This window comes from Anomaloglossus baeobatrachus, chromosome 1, assembly GCF_048569485.1.
Source record: "Anomaloglossus baeobatrachus isolate aAnoBae1 chromosome 1, aAnoBae1.hap1, whole genome shotgun sequence".
In the NCBI taxonomy this organism is placed as follows: domain Eukaryota; kingdom Metazoa; phylum Chordata; class Amphibia; order Anura; family Aromobatidae; genus Anomaloglossus; species Anomaloglossus baeobatrachus.
In genome coordinates this window covers 163,458,748-163,483,512 of record NC_134353.1, presented here as the reverse complement: position 1 = coordinate 163,483,512, position 24,765 = coordinate 163,458,748, and positions in this window count along the sequence as shown.

Genomic DNA, 24,765 nt, shown 5'->3' with positions numbered 1-24,765 from the left:
AAACCTGATTTAAACAATAGGTCATTTTCTGATAAAACTTTCCCTTTAAATTCCCTAGCTGTGGATAAATATCTTATTGGCACATTGACAGCCCTCTTCAACTACACCCTCAACCCGATATTTTTTTTGTTTAAAATACATTTTTAAAATTCTTAGTCTCATTATTTTATGTTCTTTTAAAAATAAAAAAATAATAAAAATGCTACAAATAATAGCATTTCAGTCATTTTTTTAATTCATTTTCCATTTTTTGATTTATCTCTGTGATTTTTTTTAACGTGAGGGAAGTAGTTCACAGATTTTCAGCTTTTATATTAGTTATTGATCTTCAAGTCTGTCAATGTGCCGAATCAATCATCGTGAATATGTTTTTTGACTTTATATCAATATTTGCTTTATTCTCTTAAATTGCTGAGTATTGTATGATAACTCAGCAATAAAATCATTACATATATTACATCTGCCCCCAGCACTTTTTGTTCCTTCCTGAGAATTTTATGAAAATGAAGTTATCCCATTGTGAATAGCAGGGAATGTGTGCTGGCATACATGGTATACCTTTGTGCCAGTCTGACATTTTCCCCCTTTATAATGGTCGAGAACTTGGCTATAAATGGCCGTTTGTTGTTATGGGCATCTGTACATAGAGGAAAAACGACAAATTCAGTAAAATTCACATATGCTTCATAATTAGTTTTCGTTCAGCTTTAGGGAGAGGGATAAACACATATTTAGTCCAATATTCTGCCATTTTCATCATACATTAATATAACCATCTTTGTATAAAGAAACATGGCCACTTTTTCACTTGAGTGAAAAATAAATAGGGAAAAAAACAAATTTCTTTAGAAATGAAAAGAAGCAAAGCTAATCCTTGCTATTTTCAATTTGTTTGATTATCCTTAAACACATGCAGAAATAAGGAAAATAAATTTACAGCCAACGGTGGACAGAATATAGCATTGTTATTATTGATGGAACTAAAGGGATTACCACAAATGAGTGTTTTATAGAGCTTGGAGCAATAATATACAGAACATAATCTGCTTATATCGGTCTATTTATGTGAATTATTTTATAATTCTACCACCATGAGTTGAAATGATTGCATCACAAATCATAACTTATTTAGTATCTTGGTGATTTGTATAAGCCGAATGCTCCAGTAATTCACTGCTGCAGAAGAATTTAGACGACTTTTTGCCAATTAAGAAAGTGAAAAATGCTTATGGGGTAGAAATTGGGCTTTTTGGCAAAACGCTCTAACATCTACTTGCCCAATGTAGACAGTAAATTCAGAATTTGGCATTATGGAAATCAGTGGCTGTATCCTTATGTGTCGATGGTTTAGGCTAGTAGTGGTAAGTTACAGTATACTAAATAAGATTTTTTTTTCACACATGTATGACCTCTCAAAAGGGTTGCTCACTTTTCGGGACAATTTTACTTACATGCATGTAATTGTGGAAAAATTTATATTTTTACTATTGTTGTTTAAAAATTTGGCACAGTTTGCCTTCTATAGCCTCTATGTTAAGGTGCGGTTCCACTTCTACATAGCTTCCAATGGGAGAGCATCAGAAGCGATATGCTAATGACCCTCTGCTGCAAGTGTCAGCCGAGGGTCATGTGACTGTAATCCGATCTTGTACTTTCTCCCTTTCTTCCCCGATCTGTCTCTACGTACATCGCACTGCAGTTGGATGACATGCGAGTGCAATGCGATGTTTCACATGCACCCATAGGCTTGTATGGATGCGTGTGAGCTGAAACCCGCTGCCAAACGCACCATGCTGTGATTCTTTTCTCATGCCGATATGGCATGAGAACTCAATGAAAGATGGATACTGCCCATAGTTTTGCCGCAGTTGTGAGTGCAATCCATTGTTTTATCAGAATGCATTCGTTCATGCAAAACACAAGTGGAACCAAGGCCTATCACTATAGCCTCTATATTAGAGGCTTCAAACCACTATCACGGTCTTGCAGGGAGTTTTTATCTATGTTATTTGTTTTTTTCTGAGCTTTACTTAGCTGATTTATGAACACAAACACATAAAAATTTAATTTTCAAAAACCAAAGAGCCTGTAAAAGCAATGCGGTTTAAAATTTGCAATAGAGCAGAATTGTAATGGCCTCTTCATTGTGTTGCCCATGTGGTCTCCAAACCATTCACTGGTTATTATTGCATCCAAAAGCAAGACTTATCAATAAAGAGGATAGACCTAATTTCCCTGCCTCCTTTTTTCTCTTGCCCTGCACTTTTATAGCCTTTGTCATGTGGTCAATGAAAAGGCCTTCACCACTCGTACTCCCTAGATTATGGTATGAAGTAAAATAATGTAAAACCCCTCTAGTCTTCAATCTAGTCACAGATTTGATTGTGAAGCTAGTGGTACGACCATTTCTCTAAAGTGTCCCAATAGACATTTTTTAATATGAGAACACCAGGTTTTATGTTAACCGTGAAACTATGAGCAGCTTGTCTGGCCTAAACATGGTATCATGACCTGCTGCATCTCCGAACTTGTCTTTCAACACACACACCTAGGACTTCATTTGTCGACAGTTGCAAACAGAGCTGCCAATAGAGGTTCTTGATAATTTGAGTGTCCAAGTGTAATCAGTGTAGCAAAACATTCCTAGACAACAATTAACCCCTTCACCACCCATCGATTTTTCATTTTTTTCGTTTTCTCCTATCTTTCTTCCAAGACCCATAACTTTTTTATTATTTTTCTGTTAATATAGCCATATGAGGGTTTGTTTTTTGCAGGATGAGTTGTACTTTTAAATTACACTATTCATTCTGTCCCATATTCTACTGGAAAATAGAACAAAAAATTCCAAGTGTGGTAAAATTGCAAACAAAGTACAATTGTATGATTATTTTTGGTTTTTTTATTTACCATATTCACCATATGGTAAAACTGACCTGGCATTATGTTTCCCCAGATTAGTCCAAGTTTGTAGATACCAAAGATGTATAGTTTTACTTTTATCTAAATGGTGAAAAAAATGTAGAAGTTTGCAACAAAAAGAATTGCGTTTTTGTTGCTATTTTCTGAGATAGCATCTTTATTTTTCGAGGTCTGGGGCTGTGATAACTTATACTTTTGTGTCTTGAGCTGACTCTACCATTTTTGAGTAGATGCAATGTTTTGATCTCCTGTTATTGCATTTTAATCCAATGTTGCAGCGATAAAAAAAAAAATTCTCAAAGAATCATAAAATGGTAGAGTTGGAAGGGACCTCAAGGGCCATCGAGTCGAACCTCCTGCAAGTGCAGGTTTTACTAAATCATCCCAACTACAAGTTTATCCAGCTTCCACTTGAAGATTTCCATTTATGGAGAGCTCACTACCTCCCTTGGCCGCCTGTTCCACTCCCTGACTACCCTCACTATCAGAAAGTTTTTCCTAATGTCTAATCTGAATCTCTTTCCTGTTAGTTTCATCCCATTGCTTCTTGCACTTCCTTGTGTTAAGGAGAATAAGATAGTTGCACACGTCTGCACTGTGGCTACCTTTCAGATATTTGTAGACTGCTATTAAGTCTCCTCTCAGCCTTCTCATTTACAAACTAAACATCCCTAGTTCTTTTAGTTGGTCTTCATATGACATTGCTTTCAGACCTTCTACCATTTGGTTGCTCTTCTCTGGACTTGTTCCAATCTATTGATGTCTTTCTGGAATTGAGGCACCCAGAATTGTACATAAAATTCAAGGTGGAGTCTGACCAGGGCAGAGTGTAGGGGAATAATTACCTCTCTTGATCTAAAATCAATGCTACATCCTAGAATTTTGTTGGCCTTTTTAGCTGAAGCACCACATTGTTGGCTCATGTTGAATCTAGGATTTACTATTATACCCAAATCCTTTTCCGCTGAAATTCTGGCATTTTTATTTTATTTCTCACTATGCCCTTTACCGATGAAATTAATTGATATTTTATTTTTATAGATCGGGCATTTCTAACCCTAATGATACCAAATATGTGCATTTTTTTATTGTTTTCTTATCTATGAGGCAAAAGAGGGGTGATTTGAACTTTTAGGCTTTTTTTATTTTTTTAATACTTTTAAAAACTTTTTTTTAAAACATTTTTATTGATTTTATTTGTTTCCTTAGGGGATTGTATGCACTATCCGATCACTTCTGCTGTTTAGAGCAATGCTTCAGTTCTGCTCTAATCTCAGAAATGCTGTTCTCCTGTGAATGTTCTCGCTCTGAGTTTAACAGCATGATCTAACAGATTAACAGGCACAAGTGGATCCATCTGCACCTGTTAGATGCATGGCTGCTGATTAGATAAGCAGACATGGGTAGGGAATAATGCGCAAGCCAAGGGAAGGAGGCAACCTAGGACATATAGGTACGTCATAGGTCATAAAGGGTTTAACAACCTCACTGATGACATCACAATATGTGTATACTTGTATATTTTTGTGCATTGCGCTTATACGTGATACTGAATAAATCAGGATGTTCTGAATATTTTTTCCACTTTTTCATCATTTGCATATCCTTAATGTCTATTAATCCTGTGATTTTCATAATTACAACATTTTTCCTTCTTGGTGTTGCAATTTCAATGTTGAGGAGTACAGGAGTATAACAATAGAAACATTTTTAGAACATTTTATAAAGATTAGGATATATTTTTTCATTATTTCGTTGTTTTCTTTGACACAATTGTATGAAATCTTATTTTTTGTTAGATGAATTGATTTTGTCATTAGCACTGTTTTGGGGTGCAAATAACTTAACAGCTAACTTTTATTAACTCTTTATGGAAAAAAAATGGAAATTCTGTTATTGACATTTTTTATGTTATGCCTTTTCATATTTAGTGTACACTTTAGTTTCTTGTAAATAACTGGGTTTTGGGACCCACACAGAGCTGATAGAAATCATAGTATACAAAGTAATAAGGTAATAAATATAGAGTTTGAAAAATAAAATATTTTCTTTTTCAAGTGTTGTGAGCTAGAACGTTTTCATTTTTCAATCAATGTTTGTGTATGAGGGCTTATTTTTTGCATGGTAAGATATGGTTGTCAGGTTACCATTTTGTATATGACTTTAATTTTTTATGACACTTTTAGAGAGGTATAATGAACAAGTGAAAACCACAACTTCTTTAATTAAATATTGTTCATTTTCTTTAATTGACATGTTATGTTTATCCTGCATTTCAGTACACTGATGACAATACAAAACTGATATATAAAATAAAACAATAGAACATTTACAAAACCATGTGCAATTACTTTCGACAGATAAGTATACATAGCTGATGTATTATACAAGGGGTTTGTTCAACTTTTTAAAGAAGTTTTAAAGCATGTATTGTATCCCTGTTACAAGATTGGAGGAATAATAGTTTCAGGTGGTTCACCAAACAAGAGTAGCTAATGTATGGTAAAAGAATGAGTTAGCAAAGGATGCAGCTGCACACAGGCCCGTTGTGTCATGGTGGCCCACCAATGCCAGACCCTTCAAATAGCTATAGTAGCAGGGGTGGGCATATCATTGATGCAACCAATGTGGATGCACATGGGCCCAATGAATAAGAAAGTCCACTTCTACATCCAAAGCAAGTGGAATTATGCATTATGATGAACTATTGGGCTGCAAGGGGCCCATATATTGTTCTTACACAGGGGCCCTTTTTTTGCTTGTGTCTGCCAGTGTACAGTATAGTGACCACCAGACTATAAACGGCTGACATTGGTGTGCTGATCATGGGAGGCACATTATGTCATTGCCATGCGATGTTCACCCACTGTGCTGGCTATGAATGAAGAAGATGGCACTGCTCACCACAGGAGGAAAGAAAGGTAAGAATAATCTTTTTTTGGTTTTTTTTTGTGTGTTTAAATATGTTTGAGGAGAGTGAAACTAGGGAGAACAATATTACAGGAGGAGAACATTACTATTGGAACATAATTACAGGTTTAGGCTATGTGCGCACTAGAAATGTCCTTTTTCTCAAGAACGTTTCTTGAGAGACATTCTGGGAGTTGAAGATTCCCGCACCTGCGGGAAACAAACGCACCAAATCCGTGGTAAAAACGCATGCGTTTTTACCGCGGATTAGCCGCGATTTTACCGCGGATTTTCCGCAGGTTGTTCCTGACACATGCAAGTATAGAAATTCCGGGGGTATTCCGCAGGTAATAATGGACATACTCATTTTCTCAAGGAAGTTTCTCGAGAAAATTTTCTCAAGAAATTTTCTTGAGAAAAATCCGCAGCGTTTTTTTACACATAGGTTTTGCTGGGAAATGTCTGCAGAAAGATTTCTAATCTTTCTCAAGAAATTTCTGCGGCAAATCCGCGGGTAAATCCGCGGGTAAAACGGTCTAGTGCGCACATAGCCTAAGTGCCAAGATGGGGGACATTACTACTGCACGAGGGACATTATTACATAATGGAAAACAGTATTACATGATAGGGGTCAGGAAGGAGGACATTATTATGGAGGCATGGAGGCTTTTACATCTCACCAAATACTGTTGGGGGCCCCATGAGATCATCATGGAGGAGTGTAAGAGGATTCCAGTGGCTCTTGTGAAGCTGTAGTGAACTCCATGACCAAGAGAATTAAGGAAGTGCTTGAAAATAATGGTAGCCATACAAAGCATTGACACTTTTGGCACAATTTCGCAATTTTCATTTAGGGGGTGGACTCACTTTTGTTGCCAGTGGTTTAGACAATAGCGGTTGTGTGCTGAGTTACTTAGAGGGCACACTGAATTTATATTGTTATATAAGCTGCACACTGACTACTTTATGTTGCATCAGTGTCATATCGTAGTTTCTGCGCCATATAAGGCATTATTTTCGCTATGTAGATGATGTCATGATGGTGTGAAATGGAACTAGAGAGGAATTTGATGCATTTGTATCGTTTTTAAACACAAAAAAAAAAACATAATATGCTCTTTACGAGTGAATTTGGCGGTAATACTCTAGAATTCCTTGATATAAGGCTCATCATAAAAGATAATACGATAACTACAGAAATGTTCAGAAAATTAACATCAGTAAATACACTCTTAAGACATGATCCCACACACATAAAAACATTGATACCATACATTCAATTCCTGAGAATTAAGACGTTAAATAGCGATCCAGTAACATTTTTAGAACAAGCAGATGAACTACAATGTAGGTTCATAGCGAGAGGGTACCCCCCAAAATTAATATCCAACGCTTTAGAAAAGGCCAAACAATATAAACCAAAACATGTTAAAAACACAAAATGTGATGAAACCGCATATAGAGAGATTTAGGTTTAACTTTAAATGAGGACCTCTAGATGGTTTAATAAGAACAGTGATCAGGAAACACTGGCAGGTGATTGAAATTGACAAAGATTTACAGACAATAGCCGCCAATTAGCCCCAAATAAATACAGAAGGAGCAGAAATCTAGGAGATATGCTGGTTAAAAAGCGCTTCGTACCAGAGAAAACATGGTTAGAAAAACTGAGCCCTACAGGTAACCACAGATGTGGCAGCTGCTCATTTTGCAGTTACCACATTGCGGGGAAGCCTTTAAAGATCGGTGATAAATGGCACATAGTCAGAGATTTAATAACATGCAGAAGGAAGTGGGTAGTTTACATACTTTTTTGCCCCTGCGGCTTCTATTATATAGGGAAGACTATTAGGCCCCTTTTCATTAGAATAAGAGAACATTTCAATTCGATACACACAGGAGTGGGAGCGACGCAGTTAATAAAACACATTAATGAATTCCATGGTAGCAACCAAAAAGTTTTGCAGTTTGCAGGGCTGGAAAAAATAACGCCGTCACCACCAGGGGGTGACACTCACAAGTGCCTACTGAGAAAGAAGGCACGGTGGATATTAGATAGTAAGGCCCTAGGACCATTGGGGTTCAACGATAAAAATGATTTGGTTATATTTTTATAATTAATCGCTAACACCCTTCTATTATGCTCGTTTTCTAAAGATAAATCTTCTTGCTATATTTTCATTATAATGAATATTAATGTATTTAATGTAAAGATCTGATATAATATTGAATAGATTGATAAGGAAGTCCCCTTTTTTTCTCTTTTGTGCCATTTAAATGTAAAATATCAGATTAGTCTGGCCATTTCCGATTTTTGTTTTGCTATTCTGTGAATGTTTTAAAGTTGTTTTTAACTTTTTTCACGTCAGTCTTGGTAACGCCCTATATAAGAGGCAGTTCTGACGTTAGATTTGTGGACTCATGAAAGGGCCCTTAGTGGCGCGAAATGGTGCCTTCGTCCAGCTTGTCCCCTCCCCCGCACCTCTCCCTGTTTGCCTGTTTGATGTATACACATCTGCAATAAAGCAACGTTGGATCAAGTGAGTGCTGCCAGCTCTATTCATTGATGAGTGTCATATCGTCAATATTGTACCATGAAAAGATAAAATATTTTACAAAACTGTGAGGAGTGTACTCACTTTTATGATATACTGTATATAGTATTTAGTGTAAGTCCTCAAAAGGAATCAGCACATCCAATATAGTGAAAAAGCAACTTATAAGATATATACAGGCTGAGTATGCTGAGGCCAGTGATTGGCTACAGGGATCATGTGGGGTATATTTTGGGTTATAACAAAAGAAAATTATCAGCACTCCAAAATGGAAAGTTAAAACATTTCTTCTTCTTAATTGAAACATAATTAAAAAATCATAGAGCCACAAGCTATGTTAACAATAGGAAAATGTCGACATAGCTTGTGGCTCTACAAGTTTATAATTATGTGTAAATAAAGAAGAAAAAAATTTCTTAACTTTCCATTGGGGAGTGCTGATAATTTTCTTTTGCTATGCGCCAGTTCACTTGGCGGACTTCTTATCAGAGCACCCCGGGCATTCAATAGTGACCTGCACAGCTGTACTTGGATAGCTTTCCCACCCCTTCCGCTTTCATATATTATGGGTTGCCAAATGTCCAGAAATTCCAGGACAGTCCATAAAAATGGGGCACTTTTTTCCCCATTTGTTAAAAAAATGTAAGGCATCTATGATTTTTTTTTTTAAGCTGAAGAAATTTCTACACTTTGTTTTGACTATAATTATCATTTTACAGTTCACACTGAATGCAATTGATTACTAAATATCTATGTTATGGGTTCTAGATGTATGACCTATAATCATAATTATTTATCTCGGTTTGTTTTCCAATATTTGAAATATATTTTGTCTGTCCATAATTTTTTATTAAGCTGTCCAGAAAAAGAAATAAAGACTAGGTTGGTAATAGTGATGGGCGAGCGTGCTCGCTGCAGCTCGTTATTCGATCGAGCTTCGAGCAACTGAGTTTGAAAATGCTCCATTGACTTCCATTACATTCAGTACTCGAGTTGCAGCTGAATACCCAGATGCTTGATTCAATAATGAGCAGTGGCGGGCACGCTCGCCCATCACTAGTATGCAACCCTTGGTATATTGTCTGTAATGTTTGGAGTCAATGGAAACAGGATACCAGCAAGAAATATTAGGGATGCATGACTTTAACAGAGTCACAGCTTCTGGGTTGTCAGAGCCCAGCATGCTTAGCCCTGCTTTTTGTAGTGTAGGCATTAAAGGAAAGCCAAAAACTGTGTGAAACCTTACATGAGCAGAATTTCTGATTCCTTGTTCCAGTGCTACATCCCTGATTTTTCCTCTTGGTACACTGTTTACATTGGCTCCAAACTCTATAATTAAGTTTATATGTCTCAAATGAACGCTGCAGGCAGTCACTGACCTCACCATTCTCTTGCCTTGCTGCATACCATTGAGGATGCTATTTGGCTGGAGATATCAGCTGAAACAGTATACTAGTGTAGAACATCATGGATGCAATGGATGGTGATTGTATATTATTTACATTTTTCTTATCAGGAGTGTTTCTTTTGGACAATAAATTTTAGTTATACAATGGAGGACAAAAGAGTGTAACATTTTATGTGGTATGGTATAGTGCAATAGACTATATTCTTCTATAAAAAGGTAAACTGGTAAAAAAGTGTATAGAATGTGCAGTACACTCTTCCTTTTACAATGGGATTTCATAGATGACATTATACGATGCCTATACATCGGCTTACTTTTTAGCCTTTTACCAGAGGTATATGACACGGACAGTTACCTAATGGAGGACTCGGTTATAGTACACATCACTATGCAGCTTTGTCACTGTACGTGCATAAGTCCTAAAAATGAATCACTAATATCTCTGTATACCAGAAATAACACTTTTTCAGGAGTTTTTTGTGGTAGAATATTTACGAAAATGACATTGTGTGCACATACTCCACCAATATGTGAAGTTGAATGTGACTAATGTAAGGGAGAAATGCCAGACAATTACTGTGACATACCTATGCATGCTGCATTCAAGGCAGACCAGTTTACTTACAATATAAAGATATTTTCTCTTTTTAATACAAAAGAATCATAAAATTGACCTACGCAACTTTTTTCTGGAACTAATAGGGTAAATATACTATAGCTCGGTAAGTGTAAGACTCACCAACCTTATACACCCAATTCATCACATTCTCAGGTCCATGATTAAGCACGGTCAGATCAAACCCTATTTTTAGAACCACATTTGAGCTAATTCTGCCTTTAAAGCAGTCATCCGCAACAAAATCAATTGGAATTGATCATACAAAATTAAATTGAAGTTTGTAATTCCATCACTGCGCACTTGAAGACCTTTTGATGAATCTCACCTTAACCAGCTGATTTGTTTCCATTGATGTTCTTCTGTATTCCGTGTTCTTTTAAATTAAACAAACTAATGATTCTCAATATTATTACAGCTTACAATTCTAAACAAGTACAAAGGTAATACTTTGTGAAAATAGACCATATCCTTTATGATCTCACAGTAAATGCTCTAAATTTACAAGTCCATTATTACTGATATAAAGTAAATTACATGAATTTGGTTGGTTTAGCTTATTAAACTATTTGAAGAAAAAAAAAGTGATGGCAAGAAGTCTTTACTTAGCTTATTCCTGAAGACTCATAGTCCCATAGAGTAATCTTTTTTATTTTCCCTTTAATGAATTATTCCACAAAGAAAGGAAAGTCATTCACAGGGAGTAGAAGTCATGTATTGTGTCCCATATTTATGGAGCTACTGTAGGGACGGGCATGAGCCTTCACAGAGGGCTACTTACATGTCTATATCTGTAGAAATATACATTTCTCATTTTATAGAGCTCTGTATTTTGATGATCCTTTATTAATCCATATTCTCTCATGGAAAATACAGATATTTACTAAAACAGATATGTTCGGAGTCATGATCGGTCCTCTAAACTTTCCATGGCAACTTTGATCCTCACATTCCTCCAACAGAGTACGTTTTTAGGATCTCTTTAGTATTTCATACTAAAATCACAATATTTGATAGTGCTACTTATTTTCATTTTTGACAATTAACCCCTTAAAGCAATATCATATAAATTTACATGATCGCTGAGGTGATCATGTGTGGAAAGGGCTCAGGAGCTTAACTCTCTCCATACAAAGTAGCAACTGGCTGTATTTACCCCTTATGGACCGTGCAATTTTTACTGGTTCCGCTAGAGTTTTTTCCTACCCTTCTTCCAAGAGCCATAGTTTTTCTATTTTTCTATCAATGTAGCCATGTGAGGGCTTGTTTTTAGCGGGATGACTTGTACTTTTGAATTATTCCATTCATTTTAGGATATGATGTAATGGTAAGTAGAAAAAAAATTCCAAGTGTGGCGAAATAGCAAAAAAGTGAAATTCTGCATTTGTTTTTTTTTTTTAATTAATTAGAGTTTATTTTACTCTAAAATTGACACCTAGCTGTATGATTCTTTAGGTCAGTATGATTATGTAGATACCAAACATGTATGTTTGCTTTTTTTAAGTGGTGACTAGTGATAGACGAACCCGAACTGTAAAAATCCAGATCCTCGTTGGTAACCTAGTACCCCGTGCGCCAAACCCCGGTGCGGAGTTCTCAGGGAACTGCTGGTAATTACCCAAATCTGGCCATCTGGATAATTAAAAAATTGGTTATTGGTCCCCATAAGCCTAAAAATATCAGCCTGCATCCACCCATAATTGTCGCATCCTTTCGATGAGACAATCCCAGACTTTACGCTGCTTATTCTGATTGCCCTGGTGCAGTGTCAAACGGGGTGATAAGGGGTTAATGACAACTCACAGCTGCCACTAACCCCTAGATTAGTAGTGAGAGGCATCTATGAGACCCTCATTACTAATCTATAAGTTAAAGGAATTAAACACAAACATCAAAATTATCCATATTTGAAATAAAATACAAAACCCTACCCTCTTTCACCCCTTTATTAACCCCAAACACCCAATTCTGATGTAATCCACAAGAGGTCCCATGATGATGCCGCCTCTGCTACATACATACTGAAGGCACAGTGTGCAGCCACAGTTCATGTCTGCACACTGTGCCTTCAGGCAGAGAATGACTTAGCAGCAGCAATTAGCGGTGATATTACTCGGTTTATCTGTGGTCACAGCTGGAAGTTCCCAAGGTACCCCACCTTTGACTGAAGGTAAACTGACCTCAGATGAACTCATTAAACTCAGTGATCTCACCACAGGTTCACAGACTGCATCTCCTGGCAGAAAACCTGTGGGGGTTTTTACCAAGAGATGCAGATTTGGTGCTGATATTTATACACCATATTCCTGCACCAAATCTGCATCTTCTAGCAAAAAATGCATCCAAGCACAATGCGGTTTTGATGCGAGAGTGATGTGATTTTTTTTGCCAGGAGATGCATATTTGGTGCCGGAATATGGTGTATTAATTTCAGTACCAAATCTGTATCTCTTGGCAAAAAATGCACAACAATAGTTTTGACTCTGTTTTCTTTGTGGCTTTCTGCCAGGAGATGCAAATTTGGTGCTGAAATGTCTGCACCAGATTTCTGCACCAAATTTGCATCTACTGGCATAACACAACACCATAAATGTTGTCACAACTAATTTTGTGCTTTTTTTTGCCAAGACAAGCAGATTTGTTGCTGAAAATTTACATCGAATTCCTGCTCCAAATGTGGATCTCTTGGCAAAAACTCATGGTACATGCAGTTTTGATGCAATATTTTGAGGTTAATAAGGTCACATGAGGTCAGTTTACCTTTGGTCAAAGCTTGTGTACTTCCAGCTAATCTAGGGCTTAGTAGCAGCTGTGAGCTGTAATTATCCCCTTATTACACCAATTGCCACTGCACTAGGACAATCGGGATGATCCTGGAAAAGTGCCTGGATTGTCACGATGGGTGTAAATTACTGCAGACATTTGCCCAAGCTTCCTTTCTTACAACATGTTTATTCAAAAATAAAAGTTACTTAAAATACTAAGAATATGGCATCTTGTTGGCTATTATTTATCTAAAATGAAATTATATATGTCCTAATTTATGCCTCGCTTATTAGGCTGTGTGATGTTGTTTACTTAAACTAAAGGCTTTGTCACCAAGTGATTAACATTACTGGAGTCCAAAATCATGTGCATGGCAGTCCAGCATGCCCCCTCCTCTGACTGACCCCTCATTGTCAATGTACAATCTCTATTGAGATTTTCGTGTGGGTGGGACAACACTCCCAGCTCTGCTGCTTCTGCTAAATCTAAAACCTTTGATTGTGTCAGGACGGCTGCAGCCAGTAATCTAAGTTAAACATCAATGGATTCAGGATCTCTTTGCCTACATTATGCTGCGCTCAGAGGAGGTAGCAAAACCTGCTGACAGATTCCCTTTAACCAAATCTGTTGAATGTTCCCCCAAACGCAGTACAACAAAGTAGTACATTAAAGGGTTATTTCCATCTTATAAAGTGATGGCATATTATTAGAGCGGCACAGTGGCTCAGTGGTTAGCACTGCAGTCTTGAAGCACTGGGGTCTTGGGTTCTAGTCCCACCAAGCACAACCTCTCCAAGGAGTTTGTATGTTCCCCCGTGTTTGTGTGGGTTTCCTCCAGTTTCCTCCCACACTCCAAAGACATACAGATAGGGAAGATTGTGAGCCCCAATGGGGACTGTGTTGCCAATGTATGTAAAGTGCTGTGGAATTAATAGCTGTATATAAATGAAAAAATATTATTATTATCATTATTATTACAAAGGATCCTCATGATACTGAGTATGAAGTGTTGACTAAGTATGAATAGGGTCCTGCTTCCTTTTTCTGCACAGCTAGGAGGTTGGAAGTACTATTGTGTGGAGAATTCTGTGGTCATTTTATTTTCTGGAGCAGCCAAATTGCAGCATGTACTCAGTCCAGGCAGTAGACCTGAGCCACAATACCAGATACAGCAATTGGACATGGTGGACGCTATTTCTGAAAAAAGTAGTTTTGCAAACATCAGATCAGTTGTAAGTTTTCATATTTCCACTGTACATAGGTGGAAATAGAAATATATCAGATTTTCCCGGTTCCACACACCTGTACCTACACTGAACTGCCAAAATTAAGCAGTGAAATATTTCAGAGCAGAGAGCCAAGAATGTCACATTCTAACATCTCAAATCTTCACAATTACTTGAGTTGTCTGTGAGTTATTTAAAAACTTCTCAAGATTGATTGATCTGTCCTGACATGAATGATGAGATTTTGTGAAAAACCCCTAATGAGAAGTGCACCTGTCTGTCATGAAATCATGTTCTATATTAGGGGAAAATTAGGAATTGTAAGTGACAAATCAACAGATAAAAATATAACAAATGGTAATTATGGCGCATTTTCTTTGGAGAATTGATTTTCTTGTTTGATACACGTTCAAGTTGTAAATGAGATGCAAAAAATATTATTATCTGAAAAAGATCATATTTGTATAACGCGCTTGCTGTTACCAACTCATTATGCTTTAACATCAGCAAAGTTTGATTTGGATACATACACAATATCATTTTTTGTTTATAATGATTTCCATGTCAAAACCCAGAATATAAATGACATTATGTGAATCTTGCTGTCATTTTATCACCAATTCAGCAATTATTTGTATTGTACAAGCGTCTTTCTTTACTGTCGGTACTCTGTCTTGTGTTTAATCATTTACCCTTAACACAACATGCATTAAATGCATAATATTTCCATCACATGTTGATATCTTGTAACATCGCTAAAGCCCAGAAGAGTTGAGAATTACAAATTAAAACTTACAATTGATATGTTCTGCTGAAATAGCAGAGAATATTAAAATAAATCTCTCTTGGCGGAATATGTTATGCTATACAATTCCCTCAGGTCTAACTATGTCTGCATTAATAAACCATTGAAGCACATTTCATGAGGCCACCAAAGGACACAGTAGAGATGTAAATTGACTGACTTTTACTTAATATAACCCCAATAGGATGGAGATTCTGGATTCTTGGGGAGTTTGAACTAATAATGTGCATAGCTAGTATGGTGTTCAACATTTATTTCAAAAATTACATTTTGTATGTTTTTCACATTATGCCCTGTTGTTCACATTTTTTATAATTAGCATACCATAAAACACGATCCTTGCTCTGTAGTTCTCCTCTATAGATAAAATTGATATTATGGTTTGCATTGGATAATATTTCAACTATTCACATTCAAAAAAAGTGATCCATAAGTAATCTACCTGCTGAAAGGTTTCCATTAATTCCTATGTATACCATTCTATCATTACAGCCACAAACACTGCAGTGCCTATATCCAAGTTTTCAGCCTTTTTATCACTCCTCTTAATCTTGGTCTTCCCTAGCCATAAGCAAAGTAAAATTGTAAGCAATGAATGCTGTATAGTGGGAACGCTTTTAAATTCAAATAAATGTTTTAATAAACTATTTAAAGGGAACCTGATGGCAGGGTTTACCCTTATTAACTAACTACAGTGGAGTATTCACCATGAAATGCTGTTTTTTAGCAACTCCAATGTTAACCCCTTCACCCCCGGCCACTAAAACACCCTAATGACCGGGCCATTTTTTGCAATTCTGACCAGTGTCACTTTGACAGGTTATAACTCTAGAACGCTTCAACGGATCCTGGCGATTCTGAGATTGTTTTTTCGTGACATATTGTACTTCATGTCAGTTGTAAATTTAGGCCGATACTTTTTGCGTTTATTTGTGAAAATTTAGGAAATTGTGCGAAAATGTTGAAAACTTCGCAATTTTAAAACTTTGAAAATTTATGCCCATAAATCTGAGAGATATGTCACACAAAATAGTTACGAAATAACATTTCCCACTTGTCTACATAACATCAGCGCAATTTTCGAAAGAAATTTTTTTTCGTTAGGAAGTTAGAAGGGGTCAAAGTTCATCAGCAATTTCTAATTTTTCCAACAAAATTTACAAAATAATTTTTTTAGGGACCACATCACATTTGAAGTGACTTTGAGAGGCCGAGGTGACAGAAAATACCCAAAAGTGACCCCATTCTAAAAACTGCACCCCTCACACTGCTCAAAAGCACATCCAAGAAGTTTATTAACCCTTTAGGTGCTTCACAGGAACCAAAGCAATGTGGAAGGAAAAAATGAAAATTTTACTTTTTAACACAAAAATGTTACTTTAGCCATAAAATTTTCATTTTTACAAGGGAGAAAAGAGAAAGTGCACCCTGCAATTTATTGTGCATTTTCTCCTGAGTACACTGATACCCCATATGGGGTAAAAATCAATTGTTTGGGCGCACGGCAGAGGTCGAAAGGCAAGGAGCGCCATTTGAATTTTTGAACGCACAATTAGCTGCACTCATTAGCGGACGCCATGTCGGGTTTGAAGACCCCCTAAGGTGCCTAAACAATGGAGCTCCCCCACAAGTTACCCCAGTTTGGAAACTAGAGCCCTCAAATAATTTTTCTAGATGTTTGGTGAGCACTTTGAACACCTGGGGGCTTCACAGAAGTTTATAACATTGAGCCGTGAAAAGAAAAAAAAAAACTTTTTACCACAAAACTGTTGCTTCAACTAGGTAGATTTTTTTTTCACAAGGGTATCGGGAAAAAATGCAACATAAAATGTATTGTCCATTTTCTCCTGAGTACGCAGATACCTTATATGTGGTGGAAATCAAATGTTTGGGCACACGGCAGAGCTCGAAAGGGAAGGAGCGCCATTTGAATTTTTGAACGCAAAATTAGCTGCACTCATTAGCAGACGCCATGTCAGGTTTGAAGATCCCCTAAGGTGCCTAAACAATGGAGCTCCCCCACAAGTTACCCCAGTTTGGAAACTAGAGCCCTCAAATAATTTTTCTAGATGTTTGGTGAGCACTTTGAACACCTGGGGGCTTCACAAAAGTTTATAAAGTTGAGTTGTGAAAAGAATTATTTTTTTTTTACCACAAAACTGTTGCTTCAACTAAGTAGCTTTTTTTTCCACAAGAGTATCAGGAAAAAATACACCATTAAATTTATAGTGCATTTTTTCCTGAGTACGACGATACCTCATATGTGGTGGAAAGTAATTGTTTGGGTGCATGGCGGGGCTCAGAATAGAAGGAGCACCATTTGACAGCAAAATTTGTTTGAATCATTAGCGGATACCATGTCACGTTTGGAGACCCCCTGAAGTGCCTAAACAGTGGAGCTCCCCCACAAGTGACCCCATTTTGGAAACTAGACCCCTCAAGGAGTTTATCTAGATGTTTGGTGAGCCCCAAGGGGCTCCACAGAAGTCGATAATGTTGAGCCATTTTTTCAATTTTCTTTTGTTTTACCACAGAACTGTTACTTGAACCAGGTAGCTTTTTTTTCACAAGGGTATCAGGAAAAAATGCACCATAAAACGTATTGTGCAATTTCTCCTGAGTACGCAGACACCTCACATGTGGTGGAAAGTAATTGTTGGGCGCATGGCGTGGCTCAGAAGAGAAGGGCACCATTTGACAGCAAAATTGGTTGGAATCATTAGCGGACTCCATGTCACGTTTTTAGACCCCCCCATGGTGCCTAAACAGTGGAGCTCCCCCACAAATTACCCCATTTTTGAACTAGACCCCTCAAGGAAATTATCTAGATGTTTAGTGAGCCCCTTGTACCCCCAGGGGCTCCACTGAAAGTTGATAACGTTGAACCGTGAAAATTATTTATTTTTTTTTCAATTTTTGCAGCAACAAGGTAGCTTTTTTTTTTCTTTTTACAACGGTATCAGGAAAAAATGCACCATAAAACGTACTGTGCAATTTTTTCCGAGTATGCAGATACCTCATATGTGGTGGAAATCAATTGTTTGGGCGCATGGCGGGGCTCAGAAGACAAGGAACGCCATTTGACTTTTCAAACACACAGACGCAGTGCACTGATCGGCCGCTGCAGGAGGCACGGTCGGATGAGATACAAAAAGCGCTGGGATACGGAAAAAAAACAAAAGTCACGCCAAAAATTGAGCAGGGATGCTGATCCGCGCTCAGCGGGACGCACGGACAGATGGGATACTTTTTTTTCCGTATCCCGACGCTTTCTGTATCGCATCAGTCCGTGCGTCCCGGTGAGCGCTGATCAGGGATGCACATAACGGATCGGCATCCCTGCTCAATTTTTGGCGTGACTTTTTTTTCCGTATCCCCGATGCTTTTTGTCACGCCAAAAATTGAGCAGGGATGCCGATCCGTTATGTGCATCCCTGATCAGCGCTCGGCGGGACGCACAGACTGATGCGATACAAAAAGCGTCGGGGATACGGGAAAAAAAAAGTCCCGCCGAAAACTGACCACGGATGCAGATACGTTATCTGCATCCCTGATCAGCGCTCAGCGGGTCGCACGAGGTGTAAAAATGGACAGGGGATAGAGGAAAAAAAAGAAAAAAAAAAAAGTTATACTCACAGTACCCAGAGGATTAGCAGGAGGTACAGCTTTACAGGAGCAGCAGGCAGGAAGTTGGACAGCTCAGCAGAAGACCCAGGAAGAAGGACCCAGCGATGGAGGCAGATGTGATCGGCCGGTGAAGACAGGTAAGAGGACGTCGGGGGGACAGCAGAGGGGGAGGGGGACAGCAGGGGAGGAGGGGGAGAGCATAGGGGGAGAGCAGAGGGGGAGGGGGAGAGCAGAGGAGGAGGGAGATACCGGAGGAGCTGCAGAATAGAGATCACGGGGGAGGCCGGCAGATTGGGATGTCGGGGGGCAGATCGGGATGTCGGGGGGCAGGTCGCAGGGGGGCACGGGCAGGGGCCATTACGGGAGCGCGCAGGAGCAATCACAAGAGCGCGCAGGGGCTGCAAGGAGAGCAGAGGAGGAGGGAGATACCGGAGGAGCTGCAGAATAGAGATGGCGGGGGGTCTATCGGGATGTCGGGAGGGCAGATCGGGATGTCGGGGTGGCAGATCGGGATGTCGGGGGGCAGATCGGGATGTCGGGGGGGCAGGTCGCAGGGGGGCACGGGCAGGGGCCATTACGGGAGCGCGCAGGAGCAATCACAAGAGCGCGCAGGGGCTGCAAGGAGAGCAGAGGAGGAGGGAGATACCGGAGGAGCTGCAGAATAGAGATGGCGGGGGGTCTATCGGGATGTCGGGGGGGCAGATCGGGATGTCGGGGGGGCAGATCACAGGGGGGCATGGGCAGGGGCCATTACGGGAGCGCGCAGGAGCAATCACAAGAGCGCGCAGGGGCGGCAAGGAGAGCAGAGGAGGAGGGAGATACCGGAGGAGCTGCAAAATAGAGATGGCGGGGGGCAGATCGGGATGTCGGGGGGGCAGATCGGGATGTCGGGGGGGCAGGTCGCAGGGGGGCACGGGCAGGGGCCATTACGGGAGCGCGCAGGAGCAATCACAAGAGCGCGCAGGGGCTGCAAGGAGAGCAGAGGAGGAGGGAGATACCGGAGGAGCTGCAGAATAGAGATGGCGGGGGGTCTATCGGGATGTCGGGGGGGCAGATCGGGATGTCGGGGGGGCAGATCGGGATGTCGGGGGGGCAGATCACAGGGGGGCATGGGCAGGGGCCATTACGGGAGCGCGCAGGAGCAATCACAAGAGCGCGCAGGGGCGGCAAGGAGAGCAGAGGAGGAGGGAGATACCGGAGGAGCTGCAAAATAGAGATGGCGGGGGGCAGATCGGGATGTCTGGGGGGCAGATCGGGATGTCGGGGGGCAGATCGGGATGTCGGGGGGCAGATCGGGATGTCGGGGGGGAAGATCGCAGGGGGGCACGAGCAGGGGCCATTACGGAAGCGCACAGGAGCAATCACAAGAGCGCGCAGGGGCTGCAAGGTGAGCACAATACTCACCGCTCCTGCTCCGTGACGTGACAGCAGCGGCAGCAGCAGCGGTGGCGTGGTACCACTAGTACCAGCCAGTGCTGCACGCTGCAGACATGTTGGAGAAGGGTCCCCAGACCAGCACAGGCCTGGGGAGGGCGGCCACCGGCAGATCAGACCGCCCCACTGCACACTGATTGGAGCGATTGCGCGTCATAGCACGATCGCTCCAATCAGTGCTGTAGGGGCTGGGGGCGGCATGTTTGAGATCCACCTATGATCTGCGGTACCTGCTACAGCACATCATAGCCGGATCTCACAGTATCGCACTATTTCCGGTATTATTTTTACCGAAATCAGTGCGAAAGATGTGGTTGGCGGTTCAGATTTGAACAGCCAATCACATCGATCGTCGATGGGGGGTGGCGATGCCACCCGCCCTGGGGTGAAGCAAAGGTCCCCTGCTGTAAGAAACAGCAGGGGACATCATTTGAAAGCCGTTGCTATGGCCACGGCAATCAAATGAACTTTAGGCCGTAAAATTACATCCCTGGTCGTTAAGTCACGTTAAAATAGGACGTAATTTTACTGCCCGCGGTCGTGAAGGGGTTAAAGGGGTTGTGCCATCTAAGGGGTACTTTGCACGCTGCGACATCGCAGGCCGATGCTGCGATGCCTAGCGCGATAGTACCCGCCCCCGTCGCAGCAGCGATTTCCTTATGATAGCTGCCGTAGCGAACATTATCGCTACGGCAGCTTCACATGGACTCACCTGTCCTGCGACCGTCGCTCTGGCCGGCGACCCGCCTCCTTGTTAAGGGGGCGGGTCGTGCGGCGTCATAGCGACGTCACACGCCAGGCGGCCAATCGGAGCGGAGGGGCGGAGATGAGTGGGATGTAAACATCCCGCCCATCTCCTTCCTTCCGCATATCCTACGGAAGCCGCAGTGACGCTGGTAGGAGATGTTCCTCACTCTTGCGGCTTCACACACAGCGATGTGTGCTGCCGCTGGAGCGAGGAACAACATCGGACTGTCGCGTCAGCGTAATCATGGATTACGCCGATGCTGCACCGATGATACGATTACGACGCTTTTGTGCTCGTTAATCGTATCATCTAGGCTTTACACACTACGATGTCGCATGCAATGCCGGAAGTGCGTCATTTTCAATTTGACTCCACCGACATCGCACCTGCGATGTCGTAGTGTGCAAAGCCTGCCTAAGTCCATAAGTATGCAGATACTCTATTTCTTACTTTATGTGACTGTAGAATTGTGAATCCTCACATCACACGCACTGTGCACTGTAGGGGGTACTTTGCACGTTGCGACATCGCTACTGCGATATCGTCGGGGTCAAATTGAAAGTGACGCACATCCGGCGCCGGTAACGTCGTCACAACGTGTAAAGCCTAGATGCGCCGATAAACGATCGCAAAAGCGTCGTAAATCGGTGATCTGTGTAGCGACGGTCATTTCCATAATGTCGCACCAATAGAAGATACGATGTTGTTCCTCGTTCCTGCGGCAGCACACATTGCTGTGTGTGAAGCCGCAGGAGCAAGGAACATCTCCTTACCTGCCTCCACCGCCAATGCGGAAGGAAGAAAGTGGGCTGGATGTTTACATCCCACCGTGTGATGTCGCTGTGACACCGCAAAATCCGCACCCTTAGGAAGGAGGCGGGTCGCTGGCCAGAGCGACGTCGCAGGGCAGGTAAGTGCGTGTGAAGCTGCCGTAGCAATAATGTTCGCTACGGCAGCTATCACTAGATATCACATGTGCGACGGGGGTACTATCGTGCTCGGCATCGCTAGCATCGGCTAGCGATGTCGCAGCATGCAAAGTACTCCTAAGGGTTCGCTGGTGTGAGACCCAGGATCAGGGGTTTTGTTACCCCAAGTATGCAAAATGAATAATCCTGGCTAGACCCCAAATAGAATGTTTCCATCATGCTCAATACAAATGTATTGCATGAGACCAGAAGCAGTCTAGTTGGATTTTGCCTGGGAGACTGCATATTGCATTCTTGCTGTCACTTGACTACTGTTCCTAGCACTGAAATCAGAGAATCCTCACAGTACACAATGAGCACACTGCAGACTTGTGAATTCCCACAGATTCACAAGTTTGTAGTTACATAGAGTGTATTTAAACCGGACAACCCCTTTAAGTGAAACCTGTCAGCATAGTTGTAAATTCAGTGTTTTAATCTTGGGGGAGGCTTCATATTATAATTAGACTAGTTAGAATAATGTGCACTTAGTGCTGAGCAGTCAAGTCCATCCAGCCAACATCATGTCTACAAAGGAGTGGTTATAGTTTTCTAGCATGCACTAGGAATTCCTAGCAAATCAGGGGGCTGGCATTACTGTTTCTATCACAACCGCTGTCCCCACCCTTAAATGGACCGACATCAGTTACAATCTTTATTGGAACTGGGCTATTCTCTGTTATTCTGAGTATGCACCAGTTGTTAATACCGATGCATGTTCAGTACGCTGCCCTACTTGCCACTGCGTTACTTTCATTCTGTTCCCTTGCCAGCTATAATTACAAGTGACAAGATGGCAGAATTGTTACTTCTCTATTAGTGATGGGCGAGCAATAAAATGTTTGAATACTCATTACTGAATTCAAGCTGGTGAGACGCTCGAACGAGCTTGACACGAATAATAAGCATTATGGAAAGTTAATTACTGCCCTGCCCTGGGAGGGTGGGTTTTTTATTTTTGGTCACACTACTTCTGAGAACATTGTTTTATCTCCCTGGAGAGCCATTCAGAGACTGTGACTGGCTCACCCTTGGATGCCTGCACACATCATGCAATAAAGCAAGCCTGTGCATTGTGGTCATTGTTTCACGGACAAAATATCAGAGCACAATACGTGGCTGAGATCCATGAGTACTCAAACACCCTGATGCTCGATTAAGTAACGAGCAGTGCCAAGCATACTCGCTCATCAATATTTTCTATAGATTCAGTGAGAAAACACACTGTCAGTGACAAAATAAAAAAAAGCCTTCTCTTGTGTGTTCTTGTTTCTCATTAGGCTATCTATATATATAATTGCCTTATTCTGTCTGTCTGTCTGTCTATCTTGTTCCAAAATTATGTCGTTACAGTGACAACCGTCACATTGGCTGCTCGCTTCACTTCCGCCCCCCCGCACGGATTGGCCGCTCGCCCAGGCTCCGCCCCCCGCAAGGATTGGCCGCTCGCCCCGGCCCCCTGCACGCATCGCCCGCTCGGCCACGCCCCTTACCCGAATTCAAACGAAGCCCCGACTCCCACATGACTGCTGCACTCCGAGGAGTCCACACCGGCAACCCAGCCCAGACATAACCTTGCGATGCTGGGATCGTGACGGAGCTGGCATACGCTTGTAATGATGATACACATCGGGTAACTATGGGAAGCGCTTCCCTTAGTTACCCAATGTGTATCATGGTTACTAGCTTACCCCGACTCCCGCAACACATGTGCAGGGAGCCGGCATACGCTGACGCCTCGCCCACTCAGCCCCGCTCCCGGCATACATTGGCTCGCTTGGCCCCGCCCCCAGCAGCCCGCTTGGCCCCGCCCCAGGCACACGTTAGCCCGCTCGGCCCCACCCCCAGCACACGTTGGCCTGCTCGGTCCCGCCCCCAGCACACGTTAGCCCGCTCGGCCCCGCCCCAGCGGCCCGCTTGGCCCCACCCCCGGCACACGTTGGCCCGCTCAGCCCCGCCCCTGGCACACATTAGCCCGCTTGGCCCCGTCTGTGTGTACGTTTTTTCGGTTCTGTTTTTTTGGTGGGTGCAGATATTCGCTGTCGCTACTGTGGTTTTCATTAACCATACTTGACTTTTCCCAAAAGTAAGAACTTGACAGAGGAGAATGGAACAAGGACTGGAGTAATATTTCTGCACTACAACTCCCAGCATTAGTGCTGCAGTGCAGATGATAGGAATCAGCTGAAGGAGAAAAGGGCAAGGAGCAGATAAGAAAAGAAGAAGGAGGAGAAGAGACAGAGGTAAACAGTCGGGGAATGAGGAATAGGAGACAGCAATCCCCTGCACCTGGGGAAAGGTGGGCAGCAGCCACAGGGGGCACCAGGGCACAGCACTGGGGCAGCAGCCAAGGGGCACCATGGGCAGGCACAACACACCACACACACACTGGGAACCACAAACACCGACCTACACAGACACCCACACAGACAACGCCGCACACACACAACACCCAACACACAAACACCGCGGCACACACAGAAATATACGCACATACCGCGCAACACACACACACATTGCACAAAACATACCTCCCCAAAACACAGACACGCACCCCACACCCACACAAACCGCACAACACACATGACCACACACAGACAACACTGCAGACACATAGCGCTCCACAAACAACGCAACACACACAACACAACACACACAACCCAACACACAAACAACGCCGCTCTCACACACACCCACACCCAGAACATTTACAGCGCCCTCCACAAGCACTTGGCAACTACACACAACAATATCTATATGAATAACAAAACTCTTACATT